This window comes from Protopterus annectens, chromosome 10.part0, assembly GCF_019279795.1.
Source record: "Protopterus annectens isolate FY-2018-M chromosome 10.part0, PAN1.0, whole genome shotgun sequence".
In the NCBI taxonomy this organism is placed as follows: Eukaryota; Metazoa; Chordata; order Ceratodontiformes; family Protopteridae; genus Protopterus; species Protopterus annectens.
The window spans coordinates 1,693,755,058-1,693,772,970 of NC_056744.1; the positions used below are offsets into that span (position 1 = coordinate 1,693,755,058).

Here is a 17,913-nt window from a genome sequence, read left to right on the forward strand (position 1 = left end):
CACTAGAAAATCTTATGCAGGAAAATGGAAAAGATTTTGCTCCTGGATGCAGGCTCAGGATTCTGATCCTCTTATTTCTAACATTCCTCTCATTTTACTTTACCTGACAGACCTCTTACATAAGGGTCTCTCTTTCTCTTCCATAAAGATCCATGCCTCTGCTATTTCTGCTCATTATTATACAGACTCTCCAATTTTTTCCCATCAGCTCATGAGACAGTTTCTCAGAGGAGCTAAGAACTTAAGGCCCCCTAGATCTCCACCCATTCCTGCTTGGGATCTCAACTATGTTTTGGAAAAACTCACCTTACCTCCTTTTGAGCCTGCTGCCCCATCTGATATCAAGTTTTTATCTTGGAAGACAGCCATCCTGTTAGCTCTTACCTCTGCCAGGAGAGTTTCGGAGTTGCAAGCTCTCATGGCTGTGGAACCTTATATTATTTTTCATCAAGACAGGGTGTCTTTAAGGACTAATCCTACTTTCATGCCTAAGGTGGTTTCCAAAGTGGCTTTAAATCAAACTATTCACTTGCCAACTTTTTCCCCAGTCCTCAAAATAAGGGGGAAAGGATCTTACATTCCTTGGATGTACACAGACAACTACGTTTTTACCTGGACAGAACCAAGGACATCAGAAAATCAGAGCAATCATTTGTTTCTTATGCTTCAAGTTCCCAAGGTAAAGCCATTTCAAAACAGACCATTTCTAAATGGATTGCTCATGGAATCAGATTTTGCTATTCACACCATGGAAAGCAAATCCCAGGGAGTATAAGGACTCACTCTACCAGAGCTGCTGCCACTTCAGCTGCCTTCCTCAGGGGAGTTCCTACCAAAGACATTTTGGAGGCTGCAACTTGGAGTTCAGTGCATACTTTTTCCAAGCACTACAATCTACCTCTCTACTCTAAGTCTAGGGCAGGCTTTGCTTCTGCTGTCTTGCAGGGCCTTTTAGCTGCCCCCTCTACTTTGACCTCCTCCCTTTTATTCTGCTTTGGGATTCAACCCTACAGTCATGACTGCAACAGTGAAACACGATAAACATAGTACAGTTGTGTACACTTACCATAAATGTAGATGTTCGAGTGTCTTCACTGTTGCAGTCTGGGTTTCCCTCCCTCCTGTCCCCTCTTATGTTTTCTTTTCTGTGGTGACCTTCTTCACCCTTCTTTTGAGGTGTATTTGCAAAGGGTATGGGATCTTACTCATTTTGGAACTCCTGACATCTGGGGCAAGAAAAACTGGAGAACATGGCGTCGGCTGTCAGCTTTGTACTCCTGGCGCTCTGACGTCAGGGAGCATGTCTGAGCAGCCGACGCCGGACCCAGACTTTGGGATTCTGGCCGACTGAGGACTGCCTGCCGGCAGGGGAGAACCCTACAGTCATGACTGCAACAGTGAAGACACTCGAACATCTACATTTATGGTAAGTGTACACAACTGTACTTTCCATGACAGTAAAAGTTTTAGGCATTTCCAAACTATATGAGTTCATGTGTTGATTCTGAGATGCAGATATGATAAATCCCTCACTACAGCTGAAATGGTCTGGGAATGAACAGCAGACAGAACATTGGAGAAATCCACTGGGAAGGGTGGGGAATGAAAAAGCTGCCCCTCCTCGCATATCTTGCTTGATGAGGCAGCATTCTGCTAAAATTGACAGGTACATACTGGGAAGCATTATAGACGCATCTGTGCCTGGGGCAGGGGTCATCTGTGGGTTTTTATCAGATGCACATTAAGTTACAGCTCTTATACCCATTGCATGCCCATCTTCGAAGGACTACCAGACATGCATGGGAACAGAAATTACTTAAGAATAGACTCTTTACTGGATACCTGGATGACAGTCATGATTGTGCTTTTCATCAAGACTGCCAAGGTAGAAAGTGCTAAAAAGGGGGAAGGAGCAAACATTTCAGTTATTACATCTAATACCAACAGAACCTGTCACTGTTGTACCCGTTGTACCCTGAATGACCTTAAAGTATATATTATGTGTTGTTTTATAGCATATTCATTATGGGTTACTGCAAACATTTTAAACACAGTCTCTTTAAGTATTGATTCATTTCTGTAAATGTCCTTGCCTCTCAGTTCCACCACTCATTTTCTGTAAATATGGATCACGAACAAGTAAAGTGCCTAAATATCAGAAACAGATAAAGAACTGGGTATTAAACTAGCAAATGTAATTTTCCTCTCATCTAAATAATTAGTGTCTGTTTTCATAGATTGTTTATTCTTCGTTTAGTTCTTGAAAAGGCATTAAAATCTGATGAACGTCACTAGTCCGACAGGTACTCAGTTTACATAAATAAATCCACAATCAGGGAACCCCTACAGTGTAAAAGTAGGTGGTGTCATCTCCTGACCAAGGGATCCCGAAGATGCTGGTACCATAGTGTACATGCTCCCTGATGGAAAATACACACAAGAATAGTATTGATGATCAGAGTGAAATTACTGATCTTACTGCATGGCATATGAACTCAGCAATAATAATCAGTGAATAACTGTCATTAGATCATTTTGTGAAGTTCTAGCATTATCCACAAAAAGTGGTCCTATCCAGATGGCTTCATTTTAATGTTCTGTACAGAGCTATGTGCAGATTTATTATTCATTCCTTACAGACCTAAACTGCTTTGCCATACTTTTTCTTCTCTGTTACTTGCTTGTACTGTTAATATTGTTTTCAATGCACTGTCATACGTAATGTATACCTACAGAACTAAGCTTCATGTTTACATGAAGTCCTTTGTCTCTGTTATATAAAGATTTGTGTGTTGTTTTTTTTTTCATTCTTTACTTGCTTTAAGTGTGTGTTTATTTTTTGTTTTCAGAACAGATGTGTGTATATTCTTGTTTTATTTTCCAGATGTGACATAGATGTACACACCTGTATTGTACTTCACAGCTTTATTTAATGCATTTTCATTTCCAACAATTGACCAACATCAGAAAAAAAACGATTGTATGTGGGTGTGCTTCTCTAGTTCAGCTCACCTTGATAATCCCCGAACTTACCCTCCCACTGAAATGAATGTGTCTGTAGCTGATGGTTGACTTCCATTTTACTATGCTGGGCCTCAGATTGTTCCCCCAGCACCTGTGTGTATACCTAGCCTTCTGTATAGGTAAGCGTGGACAAAGCACCAAACCACTTATTTGCAGTGTCAGCAAGATGCCACATTATTATTATTATTCTCATTATTTAAACGTGGACGGTATAAGAGAAATAAGACCCTAAACAGTCATCACTAAGAATTAAGTGTCTGCCCTCGTGGGTGAAAAGTTCAGTGTTCTTTTAACATTTTTTTTTTATCTAGTCTATGTGATCCCTCCTTGTATGTTTCATACTTCAAGGTTTTCTCATGTGCAGAAAAAAAACATCGTCCCATTTTTGTTTCACATAATCAGCAGGCAAAGGATAAACTGTACGAATTCTCTCAGAGTGTTTCTTTTCAAGTAGCTGCATGCGGTTATGCTCTCTGAAATTGGTGTGCAAACGTGGGACCTATCCATGTGGGGACTTTATCATGTTAAAAACAAAAAAATATATATTTCAGAAATCCCCATTAACCCCTTACTTGCAGTTCTGTATCCCTGATTCCATTCCCCTCTTTTTCCCATCAGTAGTGGAAACGCATTGCACATGAACATAGTTGTCTGATTTGTAAGGTGACACATTTTCTACACTGGTTTTAATATATTCCTTAATCTCTTGATTTTTATATTTAAGGTGATAATAACAATTAAAACAATGTACCAGTAAAAGCTGCAAAGCAGGCTATATTACAGAATGTATAAAAGCAGAGTTTACAGCACATGTTTCACTCTCAATCACCTAAAGTCCATTCTGAGTCCTGTTCAGAAGACTATTTCTGTGGCCACTACACAACATGAATCCTTGCAGGGCCATTTTCCCAACCTAGAAAATGAGGCTGTAACTTTCTTCTTCAAAAATGTGACAGCCTTAATAAAGTAGTGTGCCAGACAAACTGTTGAGATTCTAGGTCATGTGACTTCAGCTATCCATGTGGCTCCTCCAGCCAGATTTCACATGAGGGAATTATGTGGCTTCTAAGGAATTTTTAAGGTCAGTAGTTGGAACCCTTACCAAAAAAAAAAAAAAAACTCTGGTAGTGTTTTGTGTGAATAGGGAATTAGTTTGGTGGGTGAACTAGATGAAAAAAAAATGGATGCCCTTTAAATGACCAGGTCACAACCAAACCCAAACCATGGTTAAATAGGACAAGGCCTGGGGTATTCTCACCTTAGACCTAAATGTGCAGGACACATGGAACTCTTAAGAAAAGGAAAATGCACATGAATATAAAAGAAATGTTAGTAGACATTTATGCTGTGAGAGTGCTGAAAACACTCTGTGTCAGGCACTTTGAAGGTGGTTATAGATAAAACCACAGTGATGTAGTACATAAACATGGAGGAACTCACTCCTACTGTGTGTGTAGGTGAGTAAGTTGGATATACAGGCCTAGGATCAGCTATGTAGTACAAGTTTATCCTAACAGCTACCGACATACCCTCACAGGAAAATGGATGAGCTGAGTGGGACTTCTGCAGGCTCACACAAGTGGTTGCCACACAGAGGTACATTCCTAGAAACTGCTAACAAATGAGGTATTCCTGAGATGTTTACTTCTCTTAGAAAACGCCTGAAAACAGTGTGTTTCAGAGTACCTTACAGTCAAACTTGGGCAGTGAACATATGCTCCCAGAATTTGAGAGGCCTGTATCAGTATGCTTTCCCTCATGTTCCCTTACTTCCTGGGGTCATTCAAAAGATTAAGCAGAAGAGGCCAGAAATTATAGTAACTTTCCTTTCTGGCTAGGAAGCACTGGATTCTCCTACCTGCTGTCATGGAAGAGATTTCTGTTGCCACAGGATGCCAGCTTTCTGATAAGTGTGTATGTGTTCTGTCCCCCCTGAATATAAAAGCATGGAGCCTATGTCTATACTTGCCTTCAAGCAAATGTACTCCACTGAGGTGCAAAAAAATCATGATGAAAGCTAGGAGGTCTAGTCCTAGAAGATCATAATTAATGAAATGTAAGCGATTTATCCTGTGGTGCCAAAGGAGGAACTTGTACCATAAAAATGGGGATGTACGTATGGTGCTTCTGTACCTCCCCAGACTTTTTTCATCTGGTTTAGAATACACCTCATTGAGGGTACACCTCTCAGCCATTTCTGCTTGTCTGCTGCTAGACCTTTCCTAACATTCACACCACCTGCCATGCAGTTTCGGAAGGACATTTTGCACCTCAGAATACTTGCCTCCAGCCTGGGACTTATGTATGTTGGAAAAAGTGACTCTGTTGACATTTGAAGTGATATTAAGTGCAACTTTTTGTTTTGCATAACTGCACTTTTAATTGCAGTCACATTCACCAAAAGAGTCAAATAGCTCCAGGCCTTAATGTAAAAGGAACCTTTAATGGCATTTTACAAAAACACGTGGACTCTGCATGCTAATCCACTCTTTCCTGTCCCACAAGTCATTATGGAAATAAGTCTAAGCTAAGCTAAGCTCTCCAGCTACCAGTCATTTCTCCATATAGTTTAGAACAAGGCAGAAATATTTCTGCACTTAATGGGCATTCACAAGCACCTGAGATTTTATATTGACCACATCAAGGACATTAGAAAAACAAATCAGTTGTTTGTGGCTTGTAATGAAAAAAAAAAGTCTTCATGTCTAAGCAGACTGTTAAAAATGGATATTTCCTGCATTACCATTCATCACAATATCCATAACAGTTCTTTACACTGAAAGTCAGAACACACACAACAGATCCCCAGCAAACACTAAAGCTTACCTGAAAGGGGTCTGTGTACAAGACATTTTAGAGGGCAGCACATGGTCCTCCGTACACACCTTTAAGTACTACAGATGGACATTATCTTTATGGTTAGTGATTTATTTGCTCCTGCTATATTGAAAGAATGCTGCCCTTCTGTCCTAAATAATTATAGCATAATCTTTGACAAACTTCTTAGAAGTTATGACTGCTGCAGTGATCCACATGAAGAATATAGTACAGTTGTGTAACAAACTGACCATAACAGGCAGGAACGGCCTTAGGTTAACTGGTGCCCTAGGCAAAAGGGTTCCACAGCGCACCCATCCTGGTCTACCTACAGCAAATAAATACTGGAAAAGCACCCCTGATAGGGCGGCGCCCTAGGCAGCCGCCTAGTTTGGCCTATGCCTAAGGCTGGCTATGATAACAGGAGATGTTTGAAAGTGGTTACTGCTGCAGTCCTGGTCCCCTCTGTCTTAGGAACCTAGGGCTGGGGTGAGTGCCCATGTTCTTTCATCCTCCTTTGTTTCATTTTTTTATTCTGCTTTCTTCCTTAGGAAGTCTAGAACTCTCTGGATCTCACTTTAATTTGTGTCTTTCGGCTTTTCCCAGTTGGGGGTCGCCACAGCGGAACTCCGGTCCGCTAATGATTGGCAGTAGATTTTTACGTACTGGCTTGCCGGGCCTAATGCACAACCTTCAATGAAGGAACGCCCATTCATGCATGTTGCTACACAGAAGACGCTCTAACTGAGAATCAATCTCACTTTAATAACTCTGGGAAATTCCTCTGCAGCATTGTATATCATGATAGACAGTGATCTATGAAGAGGCATGAAGGATCCAAAGATTTTATGATTGAATGTCACCTTTATGCCAAGTATGTGCAGATATATGTTGGGTACATAGGGTGACATCAGCCTGGCCAAGGTGGAAGGGTGCACCTCTCTAAAATTTGGGCTGCAAATCAGACCTTATCCTGGGACGGAGTTCCATGTTGCCATGACTACAACAGTGACAACACACAAATGCCCACTGTGATAATGTGGTTATACAGTGGTGCTTTCTCTGGATATGCTTCTCAAGTGCGTCAGTTTATTAGGTACGTTACTCATTTCCACCCTCGAAAATCCTTTTGCAGCAAGAGCGTGGCAGTTTCACGTGTGGCTGAATGAAATTTAGCAGTGTAAACTTGTATTAGTAAGCGATGCTCTGTAATCTACATACATTAATGACGTTGTACTTCGTGTCCAGTTGTTACATTGTTGTTACATTGTTGCACACGTGCTTTGTATTTCTATTCTTATTTGATCATGTGTCACACGTTTTGCCAGTTTATTTATTTTTTGAACTTTGACAACCAGTGCTAATACAAAAGGACCACTTTTGTGTCTTCCAGGAAGTCTAGAATGTTGTATTTAAAGCCCATGCTATAAATGTTTGTAAGAAAGGATTAAACAATGTTATGGGAGTCAAAGTTACAGTACAACTACAGTATGACTTTAAATATTAGGAAAAGTGGAAAGGTATGCCTGTAGGTGTGATTGGGTTGGTATGTTATATTTTCAAAACTATTGATTTTTGCAAATTATTTTTGTTAGTTATTTACTGTTTTGTACCTCTGTTCATAGAACACTATTCAATTCCTAGCTCCTCTATCTTCATTTGCATCCACCAGCCTTTACTTTCTACTCAGCCCCTCCCTGCCATACCTGCGTTCACCTTCTCTCCACCCCTCCCTGCCTTATATCCCCTCGTATCCCATAAATACCCTTGGTCCTTTGGGACGCCATCTTTATTATCTTGGTATTTGCCCTGGCTGCTGTCCGTTTCGCGGTCCCAGCATCTCTGACTTCGGTAAGCAGTAACCTGTAGCATTTTCTTAATTTAACCTGATGTATAGCTGCAAAACAATATACTGTGCTTAAACTGTTATTTAGGTGGTCTGTGTCGCTAGCTTTGTATGTACGGGTTCTTTCGCTATTGTGTAACGCCTATTTGTAATAAGCGCTTCCCACGTGGAACTGCGGAGGCCTCCAAATTTCGTCTAGCAAGTTCACAATGGCCAAACGCTGATATCGAACAGTTCCTTAAACAGAGACATGGTAAGCAAGCCTAGCAGCTCCGTTAATCCACCGTTGCCTAGGTACTCAACGGCTAAATCCTAGAGCACAACAGCGTATGTTCATTTAAATTGCAAACAAGCCTAGTGGTTCTGTACATGTTTTTACTTTATAGGTCATGCAGAACCCAGCTAATATTATCTGACTATGGAAGGCTGTTAATTTAAGACCCTTTGTAGTCAATAGCATTTTTAAGAAACTCTATATCAGTAGCATATTCACCAATGCGTGTGGCCAGCTAAAAGTGAACTGCTATAGATTTTTTAATTCTGCTAATATCAACTGTGTTATTCACTACAGTCCCCTAGAAGGCAAGCGTACTCCTCATATTAAGTAAACTAGAAATGGGCACAATAGCAAGTAGCCGACCCAGTTGAATGTATTAAGCTGTGAAGTTTGAATGCTCTTCTAGTGTGTCAGCATTGGAGTTTTTTTCCTCCATTATATAGTACCTATTTGTACTAATGAGTTAGTGACTATTCAGTTCTATTGATAAATACTGTATGAATCTGTGAAGTTAAATGCTTATTCAGTGTGTTAGTATTGCTGTTTAGTGTAGGGTTTAGTTCCTATTTATGCTAATAAGGTAGAGATTATCCCTTTGCAAATGTAAATTATTATGAGGCAGATATTTACTGTTGTATCTTGGTGTGACTGCCACCTGCCCTACATCATACATCATATATCTGTTCTTGTTACTAGTGGGGTTGCTATTGATACCTGCTCTGATAACTGACATTTTCCAGTAGTACTAATGCATTACATACCATGTACTCTGCCTACTGTTGGCTAGTGCTTGCAGTCCTCCTGAGTCTTCAGGCAGGGCCTTAATTAATAATAGGCACCTACACATTTTCTTTTAATGCAAACTCTCCAGAATCTACCCACCTGTTGAGGAAGGACCCCTTCCAAACACCAGCAGTCTCATCATACTGCCTTCTTTTCTCTGTCTCCTCACACCAAAGGAAGCAAGAAAGTATGTGGTGTCCTGAAACCTATTAGTTAAGATCATAATTGTAATTACTGCTTCCGAGGTTATAGAGCATGCCCCAAACCTAAACAGCCAGCAGCCTTTACCCACTATTTATCCTTGAAGACTACCTACTATTCTTTTTTCACCTCCATCATTGTAGCCCCCTTCTTTTTACCTTTAGTATTTCCTTCCTTAGTCCTGGACCAACTAGCTCCCATATAAAATTGCCTTACATAGACTCCCTCTCAAATACTTCACCCTGGAGTTTTAAATGTCAACACCTACCTATCCTCCCACACTTCACTACCATTGAAGTACTTATCTCTGTACTTACCCTCACCTAACTTACCTTCAGTAGTCAGCGCTTGGCTGATTGTTTTTCCTGGACTACTCCTTCACTTGTCTCTACCCGCTCCGTTCGCCCTGCGGGCTCACTCCGCTCCCCTACCCTACCCCCAATTCCCACCCACCCCCAGTACATCTAGATTTATTTTAACCCCATATCACCTGACCACTCCACACAGCCAATCATCTTCACTCCTCCCACCTCCCATATCACCTGACCACTCCCAGAATCTAATTATCTTCTTTCCTCCCAAACACAACACCTATCCTTCTCTCATCCAATTAAAATTATCAACCAAACACAATGACACATACCATGCTCTCCTTTCTTATATGCCTGCTATGTACCCTCACTGCCCTAACCTACACAACGTCCCCACACATACATTTCATTACCCCAAACTTCCTACCATACAACACAACCCTTCACACCAACAAAAGACCACAAGAGCTTCCCATATCCCCTTTCTACTTGAAATTAACAAAATAGTACTCATACCCAACAAGTGCTGTTTAACATCTTTCACTAGAAAGATACCAAACAAACTTTACATAGATATGCTACAAGCAATCAGACGTCATATACTACTAAAGAAATACCTCCTTACCTCTGGTGACATTCACCCAAATCCAGGACCAATCAACATCATACCCCCAAATAAACACACAACAGACCTACTCATCATAAACCTTAACACTCGCAGTATATCTAACAAAATTACTCATGTACATGCATTCATAACCCACTACTCCCCTGATATACTAACCATAACAGAGACCTGGCTAAATCCCAGCACTAAGAATGAAGAACTTCTCCCTCCAGGATATAACATCATGAGACTAGATAGAATAGGTAAGAAGGGAGGGGGAGTTGCAATTATATACAAAAATACACTTACTATACAACCTCTGCCAACCCCACCACCAAAATTTGACAATGCTAAAATCTTAGGAATTATGCTACTACTTAACAATAAAAAAAGTGTCAATATTCTCTGTACTTACATCCCTCCAGGCAATAACATTATTAAAATTGAAGAAATTCTACAATGGACAAAAGACAACCTACCACAAGAGACTATTTTATTAGGAGACCTAAACACTGATTGGCTAGCCTGCAACTCTAAAATCCCCACTTGCCACATCAACCTGTATGGATTCTCTCAACTTATTCTAGAACCTACAAGAATAGATAAGAAGTCCCAAAAGAAATCCATATTAGACTGGACATTAGTGAACTACCCAGAACAAAACTACCACACAGGTTGTCTACCAGACAGCCTCAGTGACCATCTCCCAACATTCCTCCTCGTGAGACGCACTAACATACACAAACCTACTGTCTTTAGACAAGTTAGAAATGATCGCAAGGTCAATCCTTTACATTTTAACACTGCATTAAATAACTGTAACTGGGAACCTCTACATATCCTGAACTTAGACCTAGCAGTTGACTACTTTAATAATACTTTCATTAAGGTCATTGACCATATAGCACCCATAAGAACTATTAGAACTAAAGTCCACTCTGCTCCTTGGCTTTCGAACACCACTAGAGCCTTATTAAAATCTAGAGATAAGGCATGGAAAACCTGGAAGAAAAACAACACTAGTCTTTCTAGACAAAACTATCAACATCTTAGAAACCAGGCTAAACAGCAAACTAAGTTAGACAAACAAAACTACTACCTAAACATCCAAAACAAATACTCCAACAGCCCACAAAAATTCTGGCATGCAATTAACTCCCTACTAAAACCAGGAAAAACACCACACCCTCTCCCACCAACCTCCACAGATACAACTACCGAAATAGCCTCAAAATTCAACCAACATTTTACAAAATCCATTAACTCATTATCCACTCAACTAGCCAAAAATAACTACACACCCATACCTACAGCACCTAACAACTCTGCTCCTCTTACCTTCTACACACCCATACCTACAGCACCTAACAACTCTGCTCCTCTTACCTTCTCACCTATCCCAACCTCTACAATAAAGAAACATCTCTTAAAACTTAAACCCACCACCCTCGCAGCAGATGGCCTACCAGCACATTTCCTAAAAATGGCAGCCAACTCCATAGCCTACCCAGTCTCAATCCTTATCAACCGCTCTATACAGGAGTCATATATCCCTCATCTGTGGAAAGTCTCCTATATCATTCCCCTTCATAAGGGAGGCACCTCCTATGATTTCTCAAATTATCGACCCATTGCTATTCTGTCACCTTTATCAAAGATACTAGAAAAATGCATACACTCACAAGTCATGCACTACCTAAACGTAAACAATATCCTCTCTCCCACACAACATGGCTTTCGCCCTCACCACAGTACAACCACTGCCCTACTCTCCTTCACAGACCTAGTTAACCAACACAGGAATAACAAAAGATTCGTATCAGCCATATTCCTTGACCTTTCCAAAGCTTTTGATATGGTCTCTCACTCCATACTAATAAATACCCTCACCTCCCTAGCCTTCACCCTAAACACTATTGCTTGGTTTAAAAGCTACCTATCAGAACGACAACAAGCTGTCCAGTGGCAAGGAGCTTTATCATCTCTGCTCCCAACCACCATTGGTGTACCCCAAGGCTCCATACTAGGACCTCTTCTCTTCTCAATATTTACCAATAACCTATACAAAAGTAGCCTGCATGCCTCACTAATCCAGTATGCAGATGATTCCACCCTTATATGCTCAGCTCCATCCCTGACCTCCCTACAGCACCTCACCCAAGAGTCCTTCACCTCAGTAGAAAGATGGATAACTAACATACAACTTATCCTAAATCCTAATAAAACCAAACTACTACTTTTTACCCCAAACAAATCAAAAACAACTCCTGTCTTCTCCATCTCCTCCGCCAATGGTACTATCATCTCTCCCTGCCTCACACCAAGCTCCTTGGCATTGAAATAGACAACAACCTCCACTTCAACATCCACATCTCTCAAACTATAAACAAGGTGCACAAAAAAATGGGTTCCTTATACAGGCAAAAGAACTTTCTAACTAATCAAGCTAAAGTCACCCTAGCTCAAACCCATCTCCTATCTACACTACTGTATGCAGCCCAAGTTCTCACTTACATTAGGAAATCTGACCTAGACAAACTTGAGTCCTGTTATAACAGAATTGCCAAGTTTGCCAAAAACACCCCATTTAGAACCCATCACTGCATACCTCTCAGACAACTTCAATGGCTAGAACTGCCACAGTTGCTACTATATCACCAACTTGTTCTATCATATAACATCCTAAAACAACCCGATAAAATTCCTGCATTAAGGCATCTACTGACCCACCACACTCCAAATCATCCACTCCGCTCAGCCAACAAGTCACTCCTCACTATTACCTCAGCAAATAATACAGCAGGAAAATCTCTCTTTTCACACACTATAGCCAAAACTTGGAATAATCTCCCCCCATCTGTGACTTCTGCAGCTAGCACCACTCTATTCAAAAACTCACTTAAGGCCCATCTCACAAGTTCTTGGCTCTGTCCATGTATCACATAGACCACAATCTATTACCTTTACATCCAACTTCTATCTGTCTTTTCATGCCCAATAAATATATTTCCTCAAAATATTTTACATGAAAAACATGTACCTATTAAAATCTGACAGTGCTCTTTGCTAACTATATATATATATATACGTAATTTGCTTTTCTATATTATTGCAAATGTCTACTCTTTTTCACTTCCGTCTAGAAATTTCTTGTTCAATAGATAATTTTGCCTACATATTGTATTAGATGCTTATTTTCTGTAATGTGTTATCCTAATGTAACTGGAGCTTTTCTCCCCGGGCCTCCGCTGTAAATGGACCTTGTCCAGTCGGACCATCCTGTAAACAAAATTAAAATAAATAAATAAATAAATAAGACTAATTTTTCATAAAATGAGTCTGAATTGTTTTTGCTCTTTTTATCATGTTAATAGCAGCAGAAAATGATTAAAATGGAAAATAAATCCATAATATTTAACATGGAAAATGCATGTGTGCTGTTTAGTAAAATGAAATCTGTATTTCATCATTGTGATACAGAACTAATAATTAATCTGTTTATAGGCAATGGGAGCAGAGAATGGAGCATGTGCAGGCATCAGCAGCCATCACTTGGAGTATCTCTATTACGTTATCCTACAGAGAACCTGCAGCACTCTGTTCAAACTCTGAAGGGCTCCAACAAGCATCCTGTTACAGCTGTTCAAACTCTGAAAGGCTCCAACAAGCATCCTGTTACAGCTGTAGCACAGCTTTGTACAGGATACACCTGCAACATGAACTCTGAATGTGCTCCAAGTTCTATAGTACAGCAAAGTCCATTAGTACATCAGAAAGCTCACAAAGAAAAGAAACCATGGAAATGTCCTGAATGCAATAAGTGTTTCAAACAAAGGAGCCATCTAGTAATACATGAAAGGGTTCACACTGGGGTGAGACCATATAAATGCCATGTATGCAATAATGGTTTCAAACAAAGGGGGGATCTATTAAGACATAAAAGGACTCACATGCTGGAGAAACCCTATAAATGTGCTGAATGCAGTAAGGGATTTACAAGAGCTGGTAACCTTAGAGCTCATCTGTTAGTTCACAGTAGGGAGAAACCATATAAATGTCCTGAATGCAATATGGGTTTCATACGAAGGCTCCAACTAGTAGTCCATGAAAGGATTCACACCGGGGAGACACCGTATAAATGTCCTGAATGCAGTAAGTGTTTCAGACAAATGTGTTCTCTAGTAAAACATGAAAGGACTCACAGGGGAGAGAGACCATATGCATGTCCTGAATGCAATAAGGGTTTCAAACATAGGGGGGATCTAGTACAACATGAAAGGACTCACATGCTGGAGAAACCATATAAATGTGCTGAATGCAGCAAGGGTTTCACAACAACTCGTGCCCTTAGAGTTCATTTGTTAGTTCACAGTGGGGAGAAACCATATAAATGTCCTGAATGCAGTAAGGGATTCACAACGGCTAGTAGTCTTAAAACTCATCTGTCAATTCACAGTAGGGAGAGACCATATAAATGTCCTGAATGCAGTAAGTATTTCAGACTAAGGCGGGGCCTACTGAATCATAAAAGGAATCACATTCTAGAGAAACCATATAAATGTCCTGAATGCAGTAAGGGATTCGCAATAGCTAGTAGGCTTAAAACGCATCTGTCAGTTCACAGTACGGAGAAACCATATAACTGTCCTGAATGTAGTAAGGGATTCACAACAGCTAGTAAGCTTAAAACTCATCTGTCAGTTCACATTGGGGAGAAACCATATAAATGTCCTGAATGCAGTAAGGGATTTGCAATAGCTAGTAGGCTTAAAACTCATCTGTCAGTTCACAGTATGAAGAAACCATATAACTGTCCTGAATGTAGTAAGGGATTCACAACAGCTAGTAAGCTTAAAACTCATCTGTCAGTTCACACTGGGGAGAAACCATATAAATGTCCTGAATGCAATAAGTGTTTCAGACAAAGATGTGTTCTAGTACAACATGAAAAGACTCACATGGGGGTGAGACCATATAAATGTCCTGAATGCAGCAAGTGTTTCAGACACAGTAGTACTCTAATATCACATGAAAGGACACACGGGGGTGAAACCATATAAATGTACTGAATGCAAGAAGTGTTTCAGACAAAGTGGTACTCTAGTAATACATGAAAGGATGCACACAGGGGTGAAACCATATAAATGTCCTGAATGCAATAAGTGTTTCAGACAAAGGAGTAATTTAATAAAACATGAAAGGACTCACATGGGAGATGCAAAGTCAGCAATCAAAGGGGAGTAGTATTGCTGAAACTGAATTCATCCTCATGTTTTGGTGAGTACTGTCAGGAGGTGGACACTTTTTTCTTTTTTTATAAAATCTCACCAAGATTACACTGACATATAAATTGTAATTTATATAGTGTATATCATGGACAGAAGTAGGTCAAAAATTAAAAAAGATGGCTACAAGACCCAAATAAAAAATACCCAATCCTGGTTGGTGTGCTGGTGCCAGGATTGGAAAAAAATGACTGTACAGAATCCTCAAAATATGAAAACATTTCTACAGTGGGGCCAGACCCAGATGAAGGATGGGCCCCCTATTGTAGAAAGAAGCAGTTGTCCACAACAATCACAAACAAAGAGCCATAATGATAGTGGTCTGCTGAGGATAAGAAAGAAATTGTGTATTGTTAGTTTTATGCAAAAAGCCCAGTGTTTCTTGGCACAAGATATACAAAAAGATTGAGAGAAATTAGAGGAAAGAAAAATATTTCCACAAGAAAAACTGTCAGAAGCTTCAAATAAAATTTATGTTTACTAATATAACAGATTTGTGAAAAACATTACATAGACCAAGAAACTTTGAGTTGTTTGAAAAAGGGGCATCTGAGTAATTGCAAAAATATAAACACAACCTAGAGATTTTTGAAAAGTATAAAGAAAAAAGAAATGTGGAGATGGGAAAGAAAGAAATTTGATATGGTGTAATATTTATGCAAAGTAAAAAGCCAAATTCATTAGTACAAAAAAAAGGCAGCCCCAAACATATTCAAAGAGAAATACAGGCAATAGCATGCAGATATGGAAAATTTCACAAGAAAAATATCTGAAAGAAGAAATGTAGAAAAGAAGAATATTAAATTAGAAGTTAAAAAAATAGAAGTAGTAGTTATGGAATGCCTGTAAAGTGAAACATTTGGTCTAGAAGGTCTAACACAGCTTCAATCACAGCATGATGGAACGAGTCCCCAAACTACGAAGAAACAGGAAGATCAGAGGACCTCTGAAGAAGAAATATGGTCATGGGAAAGAAAAAGACATTTAATATGGTGTAGTATTTATGCAAAACTAATCAAAACAGAAAGAGCAACACCAAAGATATTTGTAGAGAAATACACACAAAGGAATCTGGACATGGAAAACTTTATAGTACAAAAAATAAGAAGACAAAGTGGAAAAAAAACATGGTAATGGAGAAGTTAAATAAACAGAAACTGAGGTTATGGAGTACCTGTGAAGTGAATGATTCAGTGTAGAAAATCTAATTCAGAAATCACCAAAGTGGGATAGAGTAATGAACACCCAAATTAAGGAGAAATCAGTGGCACAGGAAGCAACTGGTCATATGCCATATGAAGATATTTTGGAGCCCTCCACAGGAAACCAGTATCAAGGTTCACTTGAAGCTAGACAGTAAGGGAAGGAGCATGGCAACTCTGAAGTGGTCACTGTTGAGTGATAGGACAGTGAGTTCCCAACTGACAGAGTAACGTATGACACAGGATGACATTAAAGAGAGAGTGCTACGGGAAGATGCTATAGAACTTTCTATGGAATACCCACAGGAAAAGGAGAACAAAAAAGTGTGCCCTCAGTTTAGAAGAAAATGAGCTAAGGGAAGAGTTGCTTGTTTAAAAACTGACAGACATATTAAGAGCGATAAAAGAAAGAGACTGTAGAAGGTCAGTAAAATCCAAAAAGTCAAAAGTTTTGATAAAACAAATGAACACAGTGATTAGGACTGTGCATAGAGAGCCATGTGATATAACAGGAGTAAACAGGATATATTACTGTGCAGCTGAAGCAATAACAGATAAACTTCTACCCCAAAAACACAAGGTAGTAAGGGAAAGGAGGGGGAGAAATTAAATACCATCATGGAAGTATCGATTAGAAAAAGCTATAAAGCAATTAAGACAAGAAGTGTCACTGTTATAAGAGTACAGAAGAGGGAACAGATCAACAAAAATACTCGGAAGGATAAAAGTTATAAAAGCAATGCACAGTATTATAAAGGATAAGTATTTATCATGCACTATCACAAATAATACACAAAAAATATCAGCACAGGTGGAAAAACTTAGAAAATACACAGATCAATATAAAGGAAAAGTAAAAAAAAGGAAATTATTGACGACCCAAACAAACTTTTATAGTGAATTGGGAAACAAGATAAAAGGAATTGAAAGACCACCAAAAAAAGAAGAAATAGATACATTTTGGAGAAGTATTGATGAAGACCCTGTGGGGCATACCAAAGATGCTAAATGGATACAAGAAGTAAAAAGAAAGACGTTTAAAGGCATTGATATGAAATTGGATGAAGTAACAGCCAGAGAGATTGAAACAAGGTTAAGAAAAGCCTCTAATTAGAAAATCCCAGGCCCAGATGCAGTGCCTAACTTCTGGTTAAAAGAATATCATCTTTGCATGAATATTTATCCATGAGTAGTAACTATATGAACATCCCAAGCAAACAGCAACCTGCCTAACAGGAAAAGCAATGTGCCTACTTAAGAGTGAAAGTGCAAGCTGTCGTAAAAATTATAGACCAAACTTGCCTTCTGATGATGTATAAACTGTACACTGGAATTGAGGCTGACAGAGCTTATAATCATTTAGAAGAAAACTCAATTATGGCAATAGAACAAAAGGGCAATAAAAAAAGCCATATGGAATGAAGGATCATTTGCTGTTAAAGTCATAGTGGAGAACTTTAAAAAGGGGAAGAATCTAACTATGGCGTGGATTGACTACAAAAAAGTATTTCACAGTATCTCACATTCCTGGATGAAACAATGCTTAAAAATGTAAAAGAT

General features: G+C 39.4%; 1 pseudogene; it reads left to right on the top strand.

Moving 5' to 3' along the window:
• Positions 1 to 16,115, top strand: part of LOC122814432 — a 43,430-nt pseudogene extending 27,315 nt beyond the window's left edge.
• Positions 16,116 to 17,913: the final 1,798 nt, after the last annotated feature.